This window comes from Neofelis nebulosa, chromosome 9 (genome assembly GCF_028018385.1).
Source record: "Neofelis nebulosa isolate mNeoNeb1 chromosome 9, mNeoNeb1.pri, whole genome shotgun sequence".
In the NCBI taxonomy this organism is placed as follows: domain Eukaryota; kingdom Metazoa; phylum Chordata; class Mammalia; order Carnivora; family Felidae; genus Neofelis; species Neofelis nebulosa.
Window position 1 is genome coordinate 79,639,186 of NC_080790.1, and position 17,464 is coordinate 79,656,649.

Consider the following 17,464-nt stretch of genomic DNA (forward strand, 5'->3'; position numbering starts at 1 on the left):
ACAAAGTGACGCCTATTCTTTATCGATGTCCACATTTGCAAAAATGGTAATCTAACACCTTAATCTCTGAGATTATTACTTAACACATCTGAATCTTGAAAAACAAAAAAGGAAGTGGCTAAAATTACTAATATCTTCTTCACCCTGACAAAGATGAATGGAACTTCAACTCTAGATCTCAAACTGAAAAGTCTGTTTTAGTTAACTTCCCTTTAAGGGCTGCAGTCCTGTATTTTATTATGAGATACAAGAAACTGTATTTTAAAGTGTTCTGTTAAATATTCACTATGTTTTATGGCTGAGAACACTTTGCTGAACACTTGGCATATTCCCTAATAATCCCACAGACAGGACAGAGGTGCCTGAGGAATGAAAGGCAGAAGCATGAAATCCATAATGCTTCTATATAACTATAACCTATATAACTTTATACACAGTATTATGGAAAAATTAATTTATTTTAAATGTATAAAATGATTAATATTTTTCATTAGTACAGCTTACATAATTTCATCATCCAGTGCGTTTTCAGATTTACAAGTGTGGGCTAAAGAAACCTCTGCCATGATAACCTGTTAATAAAACTATTTTTTTAACATTCAGAAAGACCAAACAAAAAAACGCATTATTGATTCTAAATTTAGGTTCTAAATTCCAACGAACGTTGTTGTCATTATTTTTTATGAGAATTCGTCCGACGGCAAAAGCACAACAGCAAGATACATGGGAAGCATTAAAAACATACATTATGTCTGCTTATATTTCGCAATTCGGATTGTAAGCAATGAATGGGCTCCAGAGAAACACACGCTTCGAGAAATAAAAGCGGGCGCGCAAGTGGTATGACTGCCAGCTCATAAAACACGCCTTGGAGGTGTCACCTGGTACACTCTGTGCAATCACCCAGACCCAACCTAAGGGTCCCACTTGCAGCTTCCTCCTTCAGGGGGAACTGGGGCCTGAGGGGATGGGGGTACTCTTTCATACCGGACCCCGCATCTTCACTTTGTAGAAATATTCAGTACGACAGCTGCACGCCTCCTCCGCCACGGCGGGAGCAGCCCTTGCCTCAGTGCCCGGGACCTCCTGGCCCCCGCCTCACCTGCCCCTGGCCCGGCGAAGGCGCCGACTCCGGGACCGGTGTGGGCCCTGGGACTGCCGGGTCCCGCGGGCAACTCTCCCTTCTCCCCAGTACCCCCCAAGCCCACACTTTCCTCCACTTTGCCCCAAAGTCAACGAGCCCCGCCGCGCCGGGAAACGCACCAGGCGCCCTGCCGGCCACCGGGAGAGAGCACGGCACCGAGGGTCTGTAGCAGAGGCAGCGGTGGCGCGGGGCTGACCGCGCGGCCAGGGCGTCCCGGCCCGCGCCCCGCCCCGAGGCCCAGCCCGCGCCCGGAGCCGGCCCCGCAGCAGCCTGAGACGCGCGAGCTCCGGGTCGGGCCGCGGCGCGGGCGGCTCCGTTACCAGCAGGTGGATCTTCCGCGACCCCAGCGTCTCAGAGCCCAGAAACCGGCACCGCCCCTCCATCCCGGCCCCTCCGCGCAGCCGCCCTGCGCCCCTACCTCGAGGCAGCCCGTGCGCCGCCACCGCCACAAGCCGCGAGCCGCAAGCCCCTCACCCGCCGCTGGCGCTGCCAGTCCTGCCGCGGCCGCCGCCAAGGCTGCTGTGGCCGCCGCTGCCGCCGCCGCCGCTGCCGGGCGCCCCGCCTCCCCAGCGCGACTCCGCCCCCGCCGCTGGAGCGCCGCGGCCGCCCCGCCCCTCGGCCCCGCCCGCGACCCCGCCAGCCATTGGCCGCCGGTGGTGCGCGCCCTCCACTGAGCGCCCCCGCGCGGCCGAGCTGCTCGCATCAGTGGCCCGCCTGGCTGTCATTTAGGGGCGCCGTCTCGCAGCCCATATAACTCTCCTGAGATCCTTTTCTCCCCCTTCATTTAATGTCACGGCGAGGTTTGGAGCGGCGTGTTGGTCTCCGGCCCCAGGCTCCGGGAGCTTGGCGTCTCCGCGCCGCCCCGCCGCCACATCTGGTTTTAATCCTCCCCGGCGTATGCAGAGGCAGCTCAGGCTGCCAACGCAAGGCCCCAGGGAGCCCTCGGCCTCCGCCTGGGCTCGCGACCCGACCACCCGGGGCTGCCTCAGTCCGAGCCCCTAGCCCCAGCTGCTGTCCCGTTACCCGACCGTCCAGCCTGGGCAGCATTCCTCCGGGCGACAAGTCCCAGGGGCGGCTCCCGCCCTAATTCAAACAATAGCTTCCGAGGCCCCGTAGTTCCAGCCTCACCGTCCATCTCTGACCTTCAGGGCATCCCCAGCGACAGGCATCGCTATCCCCAATTTGCTGGGACTCAGGAAGAAGGACTAGCGTAAGCATAGGAAGGAGAAATACAAGATTTAAAGGCAGATCATTTGGGTGTTAACGCCTTTGATTTTTCCGCTTCATCACCTGTCCTGACCCTTTCTCCTGAGCCCCGTGTTCCTGTCGTTCACCATGTCAAAACGTTTGAAGTTAACTTCAGAACCAACTAGATAACCAACTATAGAGAGCCTGAGCGGTCTGCCTCTGTTTTGCTTAGTATTCATAGGTACTGCGACTTGGGTTAATAGTAACTACAGTTGGGCACATCATCTTTTGGATAATACACCAAAGATGTGTTATTTTAACCATTACAGTAATCCCAACAACAACCCTGCAAGTTAATATTTACAGGGAATTGAGAGGCCGAAGATCAAGGAGACACCCTTCTTCTTGCCAAGCTCCCAAATTCTTTTTAGAAAACAGCAATCCAAAAATTCAAAACTAAGAGGCAAACCTCAATGGTTTGTTTCCCCAGAAAAATCCAACCCCCACCCCCGTGCTTTTTTTTTTTTTTGTCTCAAGGTAACAGTAATTAACAATCAGCTATGATATGTATGAGTTTCTTAGTTCTTCCATGGTGATATTTCTCTCTGAATGTTGACCTGTTTTAAAGGTCAGGGAAGAGATACATGATTCCCTTCCTCCTGTGGTCCTCTCTTGATTCAGGGGAAACAGACAAAAAGGTTCATCTACTATCCACCACCATGAACATAACTTAGGCATGACAGCCATGACATTAAATGACAACTTTTCTCTCTGCTTTGGTGGCCTGAGAGTCAGATTTACTGTATTCTATGACAAAGACATTTCCTGGTAGCAAGCTGGCAATAAGATTTCATGACCAGATGTAAGCAATAAAGACTGAGACCATCTGAGACATTGTTTAATACATCTTGCCTAAAATATATTTTGGAATTGGAAAATCCTAGGTCTTATTATACATTGCTCTTAATGACAGACAAGCACACTCCCTCTTGCAAATGGAGAAAGCTCTGCCATTTGACAAATGATGAAGAAAGCCACCAAGCCATGCCCACAGGATTGGCCAAAAAGTCAAATAGCACAGGTAGCTACTGTTCCTATTTTACAGAGGAAGGAACTGAGGCCCTGGGAGACTAACTTGGCAGATACAAATAGTAATTTAGTCAGCCAGTAAATGATAGAACCAGAATTCACATCCTGGTCTGTTTGATTCCAGAGCCCCTACATCATTCCACCACACTACCTCTCTGCTCAAGCCCTCAGCAATTGACCAATTTTGTCGAATGGATGAATATTAAAAAGATATGTTTCTCTCCACTTTCTCCATTTTTCCCCTTCTCAGTGAAAGAAGGAAATGAAAGCATTCGCAAACATTCTGTAAGCAGAGGCATATGTCAGAGGAGAAAGGAAAGCCTGGAAGGACAAGTTTCAGTTACAGACTCAATGGGCTTATTCAGGAAGACAGCAGGAATTCCCTTTGGACACTGGTTAGTGGAGAAACCTACAGCAGAAGACAGAAGGTGAGCAGAACAAACAAAAACAAAAACAAAAATCACAACTGCTTTCCTTTGGGGGCTTTTTTCATAATATGTTGCTTCTCCCTGTCAGCAGGAGGGCAGGTTTGGGAAGAAATCTGGCCATACAGTTAAACTGGTCACAGACCATTCACATTTTAGCTCAGGAAAATCTGGATTTCAGTTCATTGTCCTAAGAATTGGAAAGACATGGAATATGTGCCTCCAAGGCATTGATCATAATTGGCTGTTCATTCATCCTAACTGCAGAGCACACGATTCTGGATTTTCCAGAATCTATGGTATCTGTTTAATAAAGGCAGTCATTCCAAACCCCACTGAGTCCTTTCTCTTTTTCTTATCTTTTCTGTGATGATTCTCCTCCTCTATTATTCCCTTTTTGTTCCTTCTCTACTCTACAGTTTCTCTTTTTGCCTTGTCCAGGCCTTTAATTCAGTCAGTGGAAATAAGGGAAATGCTTAGGCAAGAAGTTCTGCCTGTAACTTCACCATTCTGTATTCTGTCCCCAACAAAACTGCTATGTTCTTTCCATGTTTTCTGAGTATTTATGAGGTACAGAGGCACCTGGCATCTAACCACAGGACACTCACAAACTAGTGGGAGTGGTGGGTAAGGAATTAAATCCCAAGACAGTGCCACAAATTCAAGGCACTAGAATAGAAGATAGGATGGGGCCATCAATCAGATTCTCAGGGCAGGGGAGTCTTCCTGAAGGTAATACCTGAGCAAAAAGCCGAGTACACACCAGAAGCTAATCTTTTCCCTTTATTGCTCTCATGGTGCGTAGTTGTTGGTGAGGCCATGCCTACAACAATCAACTTCTAAGAAATCAAGCACATGATCTTTAGTCCTCTTTAACTCCAGTCCCTTCCATACATTAGCAATCAAACTGCATCATATATGAGTGCTTATCAAAGTGATTCTGGTTTGTTGGCTTCTTGCTTAAATGGGATCTTCTTTAAATTGTAAAGGCTTCAAGAGGAATCACACCGGCAGGTCCTTCCTGGCTTTTTTAAATGGTTTCTGAGAAGTGGCAGGAACTCTCTCATTTCACTTGATAAACAGTGTGCTCTATCACTATAGTCTAGAAGCTACAGGGGAACCAGGACCAGGGTAGGAAGTAAAAGGTTATGTGTTTCAGGCACAGTGTCCCAACTGTTTCTGTCATGTAATCAAACAGAGCACACAAAGGCCAAGAAATTAACAAGAGAATTCAAATAGAACCAACCTATTTAATATTCAACTCTAGGTGGACATTAAGGCTAATCCAGATGAAGGACAGCAGAGAACTAAATTATTTTTATTTATTTTTACCCTTCCTCCTCACACCTTTGCTCATCTCCATGTCAGAGAAACCTTGAAAGATGCCTTTCCTATTTCATTCACATTCACACTGTTGGGGTAAATGGGTCTATCAGATTGTTCAGACAAAAGCCGTCTTGTGTGACTATGTAATTTTGGAATTATAAAACCTCACTATTAAGTGTTATGGTCAGTGGTGTTTGCATATGTGTATAAGACATAGCTAAAATTTTTTCAAGGAAAGCCCCAAGACAAAAGAAAATCCAACCATCTTACCAGGAAAGGGCTCTCTTCCAGGCATTGTTAGAACAATCAGCAATGCCTTGTGGCAGGAAAAGTCTCTGCCAAGAGTGTTTAGGAGGGTTGGAGGGATCACTCCCTTTTTAGCCACACCATTAAAGCTGACTCACTGGTTTTATTATATTTGATGTATATTCTGAAGGCACAGTGGAAGAGAATTGTGCACCAGAGAATTAGCACGCTTTAGGGATTTTTTTCTTTTTTCTTCCTCTGTGAATTTGGTACTTGTAAAAGATGCTGGATCAACAGACCTGCATCTGAAATCCATCCATGCATAAAACCAATTCCAGCAGTTCAACTGTGCTACTCTATCAGTTTATTTCAAACAGAATAAAAACCTTAACTTGAAAAATACATTCAGGGTCACCTGGGTGGCTCAGTCAGTTAAGCGTCTGACTTTGACTCAAGTCATGATCCCCCAGTTCGTGGGTTCGAACCCCGCATTGGGCTCTCTGCTGACATCTTGGAGCCAGGAGTCTGCTTCGTATTCTTTGTCTCCCTCTCTGCCCCTTCCCCACTTGCACTCTGTGTCTCCTTCTCTCTCAAAAATAAATAAACATTAAAAAAATTTTAACAAAAATACACTCAGGATCATGACTTCCAAATAGTATGCCATTTGGAGCTATGGATATCTAGACAACATAATCTTTGTCCCTTTTTTCATAATAACCCAGTATTTCTTTACCCTCTTTTATAGTGACTGATCACAGCCCTACAAGTACATGTCTGTATCAGCCAAGGACCAGTCAGAGAAGAAAAAAGAAACTATTCTAGGTATTTTGGACAGAGGAATTAATACACAGGAGATTGATTGCAAAGGTATTGAAAGGGCTGGATGAAGAAAGAAGGGGGTGAAGAGCAAAGAGAAAGCAGGATGGATACCCAAGGATCAGGGCCTGCTAACGCCCGTAGGTGGAAACTTTGAGCTTGCATCTGCTACTGCACTATTGAAGAACTACTGCTATTGGTTATGGAACCCTTAAAAAATGCTTCCTCAACCTGGGTTGGCAGGCAGCAATCACCCTACCCCCTCAGCTCATGCAGATGTTGCCAACAACCTCAAGCAACTGCCACACTGTTGGTGGCAGAAGCAGGAAGCTTCTCTCTTTCATATGCCTGCTGATCTCCAGCTAGTGCCTCCTGTTGGCAGACACTAACAGAAAGTTCTAGGAAGCCGGGGGAACTGTAGCTAGCTCACTCCCAGCTCCAGTATCGCAGAGCCGAGGACACAAAGGCAGCACGTGTGAGACCAGAGACAATGGGTAGATAACTGACCCAGTGTCAGAATAAAAAGCTATGTCAGGCATTCTTGAAAGCGAAACCAGAAGCTTGTCCTGGAAACATGAGGGAATGGAGAACTGTAAGGCTGTCAGATCTTTCCGCTCCTGTGGGACTTATACAAACTCTAGAAAACACAGTTCACATTCACATTGTTCCCAAAAGAGACCATTAACCTGTCTCATGGGCAGCCATCACAACACTGTCGCTAATAAAGAGAGACTTTTCTATCAAACGATGCTGTATTAAGCCCTTACGTGATCAGTAGTCTAGAAGACACGGAATTGTAAAATGTGGTCTTAACCCTCAAGGAGTTCACAGTCTATTTGGAAGAACACCCAAGGCTCTCATTGTCTCATGCCTGCTTGCCACTGGAGCCACATTCCTCTAACCCTCAAGGCAAGCCATGCCATCCTGAACCATTCCCTCCCTTCCACAAAGTGGCACAGGCTCAAGCAACTCACTCCCCATCCCCATTCCACCGCCCTCTTTGGCTAGCTAACATCCCTCATGATTCAGCTGGTTGCCACTTCCCTGCAAAGCCCGTCCTTACCTCCAAACCTGGGAGAGGGACCCATGGCAATCCTATCCCTACTCCTACCTATGGATTCATCACACTGTACCATTTTCCTGTGATTCCAGGCTGGTGTTAGCTGGAGGAAGAGCAAGCTTTGACACCTCTCAGCCTTTCGAGTGGTTGAGTCAGATCTGGAGCAGTCGGAACCCTCCAGCTGCAGGCAGCCTGGGGGCCATGAAGAATGTTACCATTTTCTCTGTATTTTGCTAAGTGAAAACAGCTGGGCCGCCCCAATATACTCTGCTGACTTAGGTGCCTCATTCACTCAGCTGTTATTGCTTGTGGGTAGGGAACATCTTATTAAGCAATGTATGGCAGGCACAGGGGAGCTACTCTGCAAGGGTTCATTGATGGATTGAAGGAGGACTCTGTGAAACAAGACACACTTGCTCTGAGCCTTCAAGAACAGGTGTAGGATTCAAGCAAGTGTAGGGGGAAAAAGACATAAGCATTACAAGAGAAGGAGCACACACACACAGAGGGCAGTGCACACTGGTTGTTCAGGACACCTGGGTGGGAGGGAGTAAGCAGAGGCACTGTGGGAAATGGGGCAGGTCACGGAGGAGAGTGCAATAGAGTTCCAGCCTCAGGATCAGATAAGAGGAAAGCACTGATGATTTCTGAGTTGAAAAGCAATATTGGGGCACCTGAGTGGCTCAGTCAGTTGAGTATCCATCTTCAGCTCAGGTCACGATCTCAGGGCTTGTGAGTTCCAGCCCCACATCAGGCACACTGCTGTGAGTGCAGAGCCTGCTTCGGATCCTCTGTCCCCCTCTCTCTCTGCCCCTCCCCTGCTTGTGTGCTCTCTCTCAAAAATAAATAAAATATTTTTTTTAAAAAAAAGCAATACTATAGGGGCGCCTGGGTGGCTCTGTCGGTTAAGCGTCCAACTTCGGTTCAGGTCATGATCTCGCAGTTTGTGAGTTCCAGCCCCGCGTCAGGCTCTGTGCTGACAGCTAAGAGCCTGGAGCCTGTTTCTGATTCTGTGTCTCCCCCTGCCCTCTGCCCCTCCCCTGCTCATGCTCTGTCTCTCTCTGTCTCTCAAAAATAAATAATTTTTTTTATTTAAAAAAATTTTTTTAAGCAATATTATAACAAATTCTAATATTCAAGGGTAAAGAAGTTCTCATGTCATTGATACCAACTACAGAATTGCTGTAGCATTTTTATCTGAATTTAAGAAAATGGGGGAACACCTGGATGGCTCCTTCGGTTGAACTTCCAACTTCAGCTAAGGTCATGATCTCACGGTTCTTGAGTTGGAGCCCCACATGGGGCTTGCTGCTGTCAGTGTGGAGCCTGCTTGGGATCCTCTGTCATTCTCTCCCTTGGCCCCTCTCCTGCTCATGTGCACTCTCTCTAAAATAAATAAAACATTAAAAAAAAAGAAAAGAAAATGGGTCTTATGAGTTTTAGGATTATCAAACAAATATTTACTGAGCTGCTATTATACAGTCCATCTGCACACCTCTACTAGAGGTGCTTAGTAAATATTTGCTCCTTGCCTTGCTTGTGCTTCCTACTTTAAACTTTAAATTGATCTAGGATCAAAATCACAAGGCATATGATAAGCGAAAGGAGAATAGAGAAAGACGGTTGTCTTCAGTAAATTAATGTTCTAATATGGGTGTCTCAGATGCAACTGAAAATGCCATATCACTTCAGAAATGAACTATAGTGAGAACTCAGGTGTCTCTTCAGAGAAAAGAATCTTCCAGAATTCTGAACACTCTATCCAATAGATTTGTTCAGGTCATCTTCATTATAAGGAGTTCGGGGAGGTGGAAACAGTGTAAGGACTTGAGAAGGTCTTCTGAATATAAAATCTTGGTGCATGGAAGTACCAGTTTAGACATTCCAAGACAATCTCCACAGAGTGGTTTGTAAAATGAATTTTTAAGAAATTCTCTAAAAGAAGTTTTTGGGAGGCACCTGGGTGGCTCAGTTGGTTAAGCCTCCAACTTCGGCTCAGGTCATGATCTCACAGCTCATGAGTTTGAGCCCCACGTCGGGCTCTGTGCTGACAGCTCAGAGCCTGGAGCTTGATTCAGATTCTGTGTCCCTTGGCGCCTGGGTGGCTCAGTCAGTTAAGTGGATTCTGTGTCTCTCTCTCTCTGCCTTTCCCCTGCTTTCACTTCATCTCTCTCTCTCTCAAAAATAAATAAACATTAAAAAAAGTTTTAAAAAAGTTTCTGGGCAGCCATTTGTTTTGTGTACTTAACAAATGCTTATTGAGGGTACATGCGATAAGAGTGACCTGCCTCTGGTTCTGTATGAGAAGGGGATGAAGGAGCAAGGTTCAGTTCATACCCTAGAGGTAAGAGGGGTGTCAACAAGTTTTCCCAGGTCAGGGAGCAAGAGAACAGGTCTAACAGAGGTACAAAAAACTTGAACACAGTTGAGTTAGAAACACGGAGGCCTCATTTTAGGTAAACTCAAGTCTTGTGCTAGTTGGGCCCTGTTTCTTTTCCTCTGGGCTCCCAGGCCTGGTTCATAGCCTTGTGTCATCTCCCAGACAGCCAGCCTGGCATTTCCTCAGATGATGTCTTTCTCCAACTGAGTAATTGCCCCATGCTTTCATTGTGGAGAACCTTTTGTTCCTGTTGGTTTTCCTTATAAGCACTCCATGTTATCTAAAGCTTTGCATATCAAACAGGCTAAATATATTGAGTAATCATTTTCCTAGTTTAATTCAATGATATATAGATCTACAGATAGACAGATATATACATAATCAAGAGTTCTGACTCACAACAATGTGATGGCCAACTCACACATGTCTAGCTATTAACAGACTAGCTAGTGTCCCAGGATACAGAGTCCTAACACTTGTACCCTGCCCTATAGAGGTGATTTAAACTGGACCAAGACCAACAGAACTCAGCAAATCTCTTCTCTGAAGGGTTTTGAAACAAAGACATACTGGGGCACTTGGGTGGCTCCCTTGATTTAGTTGAGCATCCAACTCTTGATTTAGGCTCAGGTCATGATCTTAGGGCCATGGGATTGAGCACCACCATCCCCCGGCCCTACCCATTGTCGGGCTGCATGCTGAGCGTGGAACCTGCTTGGGATTCTTTCTGTCTCTCCCTCTGTCCCTCTCCTCCCCTCATTCTCTCTCTCTCTCTCTCTCTCTCTCTCTCTCTCTCAAACAAAATAACAATAATAACAATGAAAAGGACATGCAATATCATGCAGTATCAGGGCAGAAGCTGAAAGACAGAGGATGGAGAAGACAGAAACTTTGAGCAAAAAGGAAGCCAGAGGTAGAGAGGAAAGTAGAGAGAAGAGAAATGAGTCCACAAAAGGGTAAGAAGCAGCAGCCTGAGGGAGAAGCAGACTAAGCAGTGGAGGCACGACTGAAGCAGTGTTGGACCTGTCTATCAGGTCAAGCCAGTGTAGGAGGGGAGTGTGTACTGCAGGCAGGACAAGGACAGTCAGACTTGAACTTGTCTAGGAGGCTGAAGGCTTGATTCCTACCCTTCTTAAAACTACCCTCACACAACTCTTCATGAAGGGCAGAGCAGAGGGGTCAGGGATTTGAGGAAGGCTGCCGGGTCTTCAAAAATAGGACTTGTATTTTAGATTACCCACAGTGTATATTATGTGCTCTATTATTCCATTCTCCTGTCACCTGTGCATTGAAAAAAGTAGGTAATTTTACTTATTTCCATTTTGAAATTTGAACTTAAAACAATTAGTCATGGGCTGAAGAGATAGAGAGGCCAAGCCACCAAACCTCATCAAAGCAGCCAGAGATCCAACAAGGCCAAGGTTTGATAAGGGCATGACTTATTGATATACAGATTCTAAAACTGTCATACAGAGGATAGAAATAATCTATTTCTGGGGTGCCTGCGTGGCTCAGTCAGTTAAGCGTCAGACTCTTGATCTCAGCTCAGATCATGATCTCAAGGTTCATAAGTTCAATCCCCACATCAGGTTCTATGCTGACAGTGCAGAGCCTGCTTGGGATTCTGTCTTTCCTTCTTTCTGCCCCTCCCCTGCTGTGCTCTCTCTCTCTCTCTCTCTCAAAATAAATAAATAAACTAAAAAAATTTTTTTAATTTTTCAATGTTTATTTATTTTTGAGTGAGTGAGAGAGAGACAGAGCATGATGGGGGAGGGGCAAAGAGGTGGGGGGGACACAGAATCCGAAGCAGGCTCCAGGCTCCAAGCAGTTAGCACAGAGCCTGACATGGGGTTCGAAGTCACGAACCTGCAAGATCGTGACCTGAGCCAAAGTTGGAGGCTTAACTGACTGAGCAACCCAGGTGCCCCAGAAATAATCTATTTCTAATAATGATGATCATAATCTCCACATTCCATTTATTTCCCCAAAACCCAAAACAGGAGATCAGTCAGATAAATCCTCTTGTATTTTAGCATTCATTAGAACTGTCTATGTATGGGGCACCTGGGTGGCTCAGTTGGTTAAGCTTCTTTTTTTTTTTTCTTTTTTTTTTTTTTTTTTCTTTTTTTTATTTTTGGGACAGAGAGAGACAGAGCATGAACGGGGGAGGGGCAGAGAGAGAGGGAGACACAGAATCGGAAACAGGCTCCAGGCTCCGAGCCATCAGCCCAGAGCCTGACGCGGGGCTCGAACTCACGGACCGCGAGATCGTGACCTGGCTGAAGTCGGACGCTTAACCGACTGCGCCACCCAGGCGCCCCTAAGCTTCTGACTTTGGCTCATGTCACGATGTCATGGTTTGTGAGCTCAAGCCATCCATCAGGCTCTCTGCTATCAGCATGGACCTTGCTTCAGATCTTCTGTCCTCCCTCGCTCTGCCCCTCCCCAGCTTGCACTCACCCTCTCTCTCTCCCCAAAATAAATAAAAACATTAAAAAAAAACCTGCCTGTGTGGTATTATTTTTTTTATCAGCCTTCTAATTTTCCAACCTGAATTGTATCTCACTGGTCACATTTATGTTGCCATTCAGCAATAACACAGAAGATGATATTCAGAAGTACTAGGGAGTTGGACTCCCAAACTTCTAGCACAATGTGGATTTGGCATCATGGACTTAGAATGAAAAAATATAAGAACTGCTCCCAGCTAATGGAAAAATAAATTGGAATTGTATTGGGAAAGTGCCCAAAAGAGCTTGCCTCAAATGAGAATTGAGTTTTTAACTAGAAAAATCTGATAAGGGTAAAAAAAAACCCATCCTATAATTCCTCTAATCATCTAATGGTCCTTATAATTTACTGTTTCATTGCCCTCCTATAAAGGGACATTACACTTGAGTGTCTGTCAAATGTTTTTATAATTATGAAAGTACCCCCTGCCCAGCAATGTGAAATAATTTCTCCTTTCAAATGAAAGCTTCAACCTTGCAGTGAAAGTACATGTGCCAATTTCTTCAAGTTCCAAGGCTAAAGGAAAAGTCATCATCTTGGCCTCTGCAGAAAAGAACAAATATTTAGAAAACTTCTTCCCCCTTTTAGCATTTGCCATAGTTGTCATTTGACTACGTATCATATTTCTTTCCTGTTTGGCACATATTTACAGAGTGTTTACTATGTTCTGGGCACAAAGCACTCGGTGGCACACACAACTGAACACAGCTATTCAATTTGTCTGGAGAGTGGGGAAAGGGCAGGAATATAGCAGGAAGTGAGGTTGCATGGAAAGAATGATGTTTGGGGTCAGGTGGTTGGGGATGGGATACTGGAAGAGTGCTTCGGTGCTAGCAGAAGGGGTATGAACTTCGTTCAGTAGATAAGGTGCAATCATCAGATTTTTTTTCAGAATGGCTGGTCAGAGCTGTGGTCAGAAGGTGGGTCCTGATCCTCCTGGTGGCAGCCTGCACAGTGGGGGATGGGGGAAGGAGGTTGGATCCTCTGGGCAAGAGCTAATCAGTCCTAGCTTAGAAGACCAAAGAGAGGAAGTGGAAAAAGTGGCACAAAGATTTTGAACCCAGCGATGGGGCTGATTGCTACTAGCATTCCAAACCAAAGCAGAAGTTATAGTGTTGGAGATGTATGGGAGGAAGATGACTTCAATTCAGGCTCTGCTCCCCTCAGAGTTGTTAAGAGATAAAGAGCTATTGCTCTTTGGCAGGAGTGGGAAATGAACATCAGACTTCAGAAGAAAGATCAGGTGACACCAGCAAGATGGAGAGGGATGGGGGTGAGTAGAAGCCATGGGTTTATCAGCTAGGCCACTGGCCGCCTTCACAAGAGCCATTTCAGTAGAGTGACTCTCTCTCACTTTCTCTCTTTCTCAAAATAAATAAATAAACATTAAAATAATAATATTTAATTTAATCTTCACAACAACTCTAAAAGGCTGAAACTTTCATTTTGCCTGTTTTACCGACAAGAAAACTGAGGCAAGAGACATTAAATAACTTGCCCAAATTCATGCAACTAAGAAGTCACTAAGCTGGGAATCAGCCCAGCCATCCTGCTGGAGTCTGTGTCCTTAATCATGACGCTGGCCTTCCCCAACCACTGCTGAGGTATAAAAGGAGTCCTAGGAACTTTGCAGAAACTAAACACAATCATAGAAAGCTTTCAAGTAGGTATTTATTTAAAGGCTGGCTCATTTTAGAGAGTGACTCAGGCTAAGTTCATCCTCACTTGTTATGGGGCCAAAAGTTATGTAGGAAAGCTGAAAAATCTGCCAACATCCTGAGCCTAGAATTGAGGACCCTAGGAGCAAGGAGGAACCCTGAAGTCTCTCTGGGAAAGTGCTTTTTCACATAAAAAGAAATCACTGTCCAGAGCAGCAAGGTGGCTTGGCTAAGGTCACATCACTGGCTTAGGGTCAACAAAGCCCAGAACTCAATATCCTGAGTCTTCCCACTATACCCAAAGGAGCTGGAGGTGGAGGAGACAGAGGAGAGGGGTGTGGTGACAGAGGAAGGAAGCAGAAAGGTGAGCCTGCACCCCAGAACCCAGGTCAGGGTGAGGGTGAGTCGTACCAACCTATGCACAGGCTACCGCCCAGCTCAGTCCTTTTCCTGAGAGAGCTCCCTGAGGTTGCATGTTCCAGTCGGCCATTTAGCATGACTCTAATTTCTTTTCTTTCTCTCCATCCTCACTCCCATCCAGGGTCTTACACTATTTATGCCCAGAAGAAAGGGTGGATGAGGCCCGGCACACAAGTGCTAGGTGAATGTTTTAAAATTAATTAATTGACCCACCCATGAGTGAATAGTATAGGAGAAACATGCAAAGGAATAGCAGCTCCATGGATTTCCCCTTGATCCACTGGGGAAGCAAGGAAATAACTTCAGCAGAGGCCTCTTGGATCCTCAGAGAAAACATGCGGTTTGTACCAGTGACGAGCTACACAGAGTTGGTACTGGTCCTTCTTCAGGTAAGTCCATTTCTTTACAACATTGAGGTTCTCACCATACGAGCTGCAGTTGGTAACTTTCACCTTTTACTGGCATTTAATTTTGCTGCCAACAGGGATACAGCAATGTGAAAACACTAAGTGAGTGTCTCTCGCAAAAACAACTTTCCACAGAAAAACTCACTGTGCAAACACGGCTGCTCCCTAAATGGCCCTACACATAAGGCCCAGAAACAGAAAGTACATTTTGCAAAATAACGGCCTCTCCCAAAACTGTTAAAAAGCTTTTGGGGTGGCGTTAAATCTCATAAACAGGAGAGGGCAAAGTCATTATGATCCAGTGATCATCTTCTGTATTTGGCTTGGTAATGCATTATGTTTGGAGACCATTTTATTTGTATGATTAAATGAAATGACTTGAGGAAAATACAAAAACAATGTCCTCATCACAAGAAAAAAACTTTTTTGTAATGATATGTGATGACGGATGTTAACTAGACTTACTGTAGTGATCATTTCACAGAATCTCCAAATAGCAAATCATTCTGTTCTACGCCTGAAACTAATATAGTGTTATATGTCAATTATACCTCAAGTTTTTTTTTAAAAAGCCAGAGATAAGAGGTCAAAACAAACGAACAACCCACTTTTTACATAAAAAAATGTAACAAGTTTTCAGCTTGAATTTGAGAGTATGCAGAAATCAGAAGTTATTTATATGGGCTTAATTTTAGGGGAGAACCCCAGACAAAAAATACTTGGTGATTCTCTGTTGCCTGAACATTATTAGTATTTTGTTATGACTTATCACTTAGGTATAAGGACTTTCTCTTTGATAATTATCTTGATGTTGGTAATCATTCTACAACACATATGTTTATCAAATCATGTCATACACTTCAAATACATACACTTATCTTTGTCAGTTATTCCATAACAAAGTTGTTTTTGTGGGTGTGCTTTTGTTTTTTTTAAGAGTGAATGTCCCTGGAAAGGACACTGCATCACACCAATGCAGCACAGGCCTTTGGGCCCAGACAGGTCATCAAAGCCAGTGACTATAGTCGGGGATGAGTATACTTCCACCCAGTTGCCCAGTGTGAAGGGGCAGCCCCTACACGGCTCTGACCACTTATCACCTCCTGGGGCTAGAGACCCAGAGGAGCCAGATCTGCTTTTTCAGAAGAAACTGAAATTCTGATTCTAATGTTAATTTTCCATATTTTAAAATAGCAGGTGGACCAAACAAAACACATTTTCTAGCCATAGCTGAACAGTAGATCTTGGCTTCCAACCTCTCCAAAATCTTCTTAGTTCATAATGTCTTCATGGGAATCAGTGGACCTGAGCCTCAGGCTTAGTTTGAATCCCAGATTTTCCATTTAATCAATGTGGTATATAGGAATATATGATATATATTTTAATAAGGTGTGTGCCTCATATCAGTATATATGTTATAAATTATATTATGCATATTATATTAACATATCAAGTAATTAGGCCTAGTTATACTTAATGTTCAGAAGCCCAGTTTTCACATCTGTAAAATAAATACGATATTGGTCACCTTGTGGGGATGTTGTGAGGGTTTACCGCATACAGTCCTTGCCATTCTGATTGGGGGTCCTGGGGGAGCTACCTGAAACTTGAGGCCTCCTAGGCTTGATATTTTGTTAAATAGCTTGTCCTTAGAGCAGCAGAAAGCAGATGGGAATGGGATCAGGGGCCTGGTGGACATGGGGAAAGTCTGGAGCAGTCACAGAAAGGATTACTAAAGATTAGACACAATTTCCCCTCTTCGGTTCTCATCTTTTCGTGACTGGCTGAGCCTTTGTGAACTTCAGTACAGTGTCCTCTCCAAGAGCATTCACCCTTTAAGATGGGACAAAGGATGGATAGAAAGAGTGCTCTGGCAGGGAGGGGCTGGGGAAACCACACCCAGGGCAGGAAGGGGTCCCTTCTTCTCCCACCATGCTTTGCAGCCTGAAGGCCTCTGCAGCTCCTGTATCATCAAGTTCTGCCCTAACCCAGACCTGCCCAGACACTATAGTGATCACTTTATGTTCACTTTAATAAAAACAACTTACAGTCAATGTGTGAAATACAATTCCAACCTTGAACAAAGAAAAGGTATACACATGCATGCAAGTATGGAAACTGTCCTGGTGGAGAACACCAAAGTGTGGTGGTAGTGTTTGGAGGGTGGGGGTGGGGTTGCTAGGAGAGTTCCAGTTGTATCTTTATGCTTGCAGAATGGCCAGTTTTTCCCAGGACCCTCGAATGCTCGACCTGATGGTTCTCAGCCTGGATTTCCCCCCTCTTCCTTCGAAAAGCCCTCTGCTGTACTGTGCACAGCACTTCACTGTTCTGTGTCCTTTCTAGTTTTGAGTTTATGCCTTCTTCCCACCCTGCCGTGTTAATGGGTCCAAGTTCTGCTACTCAGTGGAGGCCCTTTGTCCTCTTTCTCCCTCTGCTTTTTCCCAGTGTGCCTCCTCCATCCCCATCTCTGCCCCCAGCACACCTCTCCGTAAGTCAGCGTAAGGCCTCATGGCCCCTCCTGTATCTCTGTCCGATTCTCTTCCCACTGTAGACTTTCCAACAAAGAATGAGCCCAGAGGGGACTCCCTTTCCACATATGTTAGCGACCAGCTCTGGTTGTTTTTTCCTTCTCAAACCAAACTCATTATCTTTCTCCACAATACATCTTTTCCTGCCCATGTCCCCATTTATGGGCTTAGTATCCCCCCTTGCTCACAGTGACTGAGGCAGAAGTCTCAGACTCAGCCTTTGCTCCTCTCCCTTTCTCTTCCTGCACTTGGGGTCAGCTGCAACT

The 17,464-nt window shown here is 45.3% G+C and overlaps 1 protein-coding gene across 4 annotated transcripts in view; it reads right to left on the reverse strand.

Moving 5' to 3' along the window:
- Nucleotides 1-1,700, reverse strand: part of MGAT4A (alpha-1,3-mannosyl-glycoprotein 4-beta-N-acetylglucosaminyltransferase A) — a 122,206-nt gene extending 120,506 nt beyond the window's left edge. For 3 of the 4 annotated variants that reach the window (XR_009248716.1, XM_058684369.1, XM_058684367.1), the window contains exon 1: nt 1,563-1,700. The gene's annotated coding sequence lies outside the window, so the exon portion shown is untranslated. Of the gene's footprint in view, nt 1-504; nt 606-1,562 lie in introns of those variants that run through there. The other variant, XM_058684368.1, reaches the window with a different exon arrangement.
- Nucleotides 1,701-17,464: the final 15,764 nt, after the last annotated feature.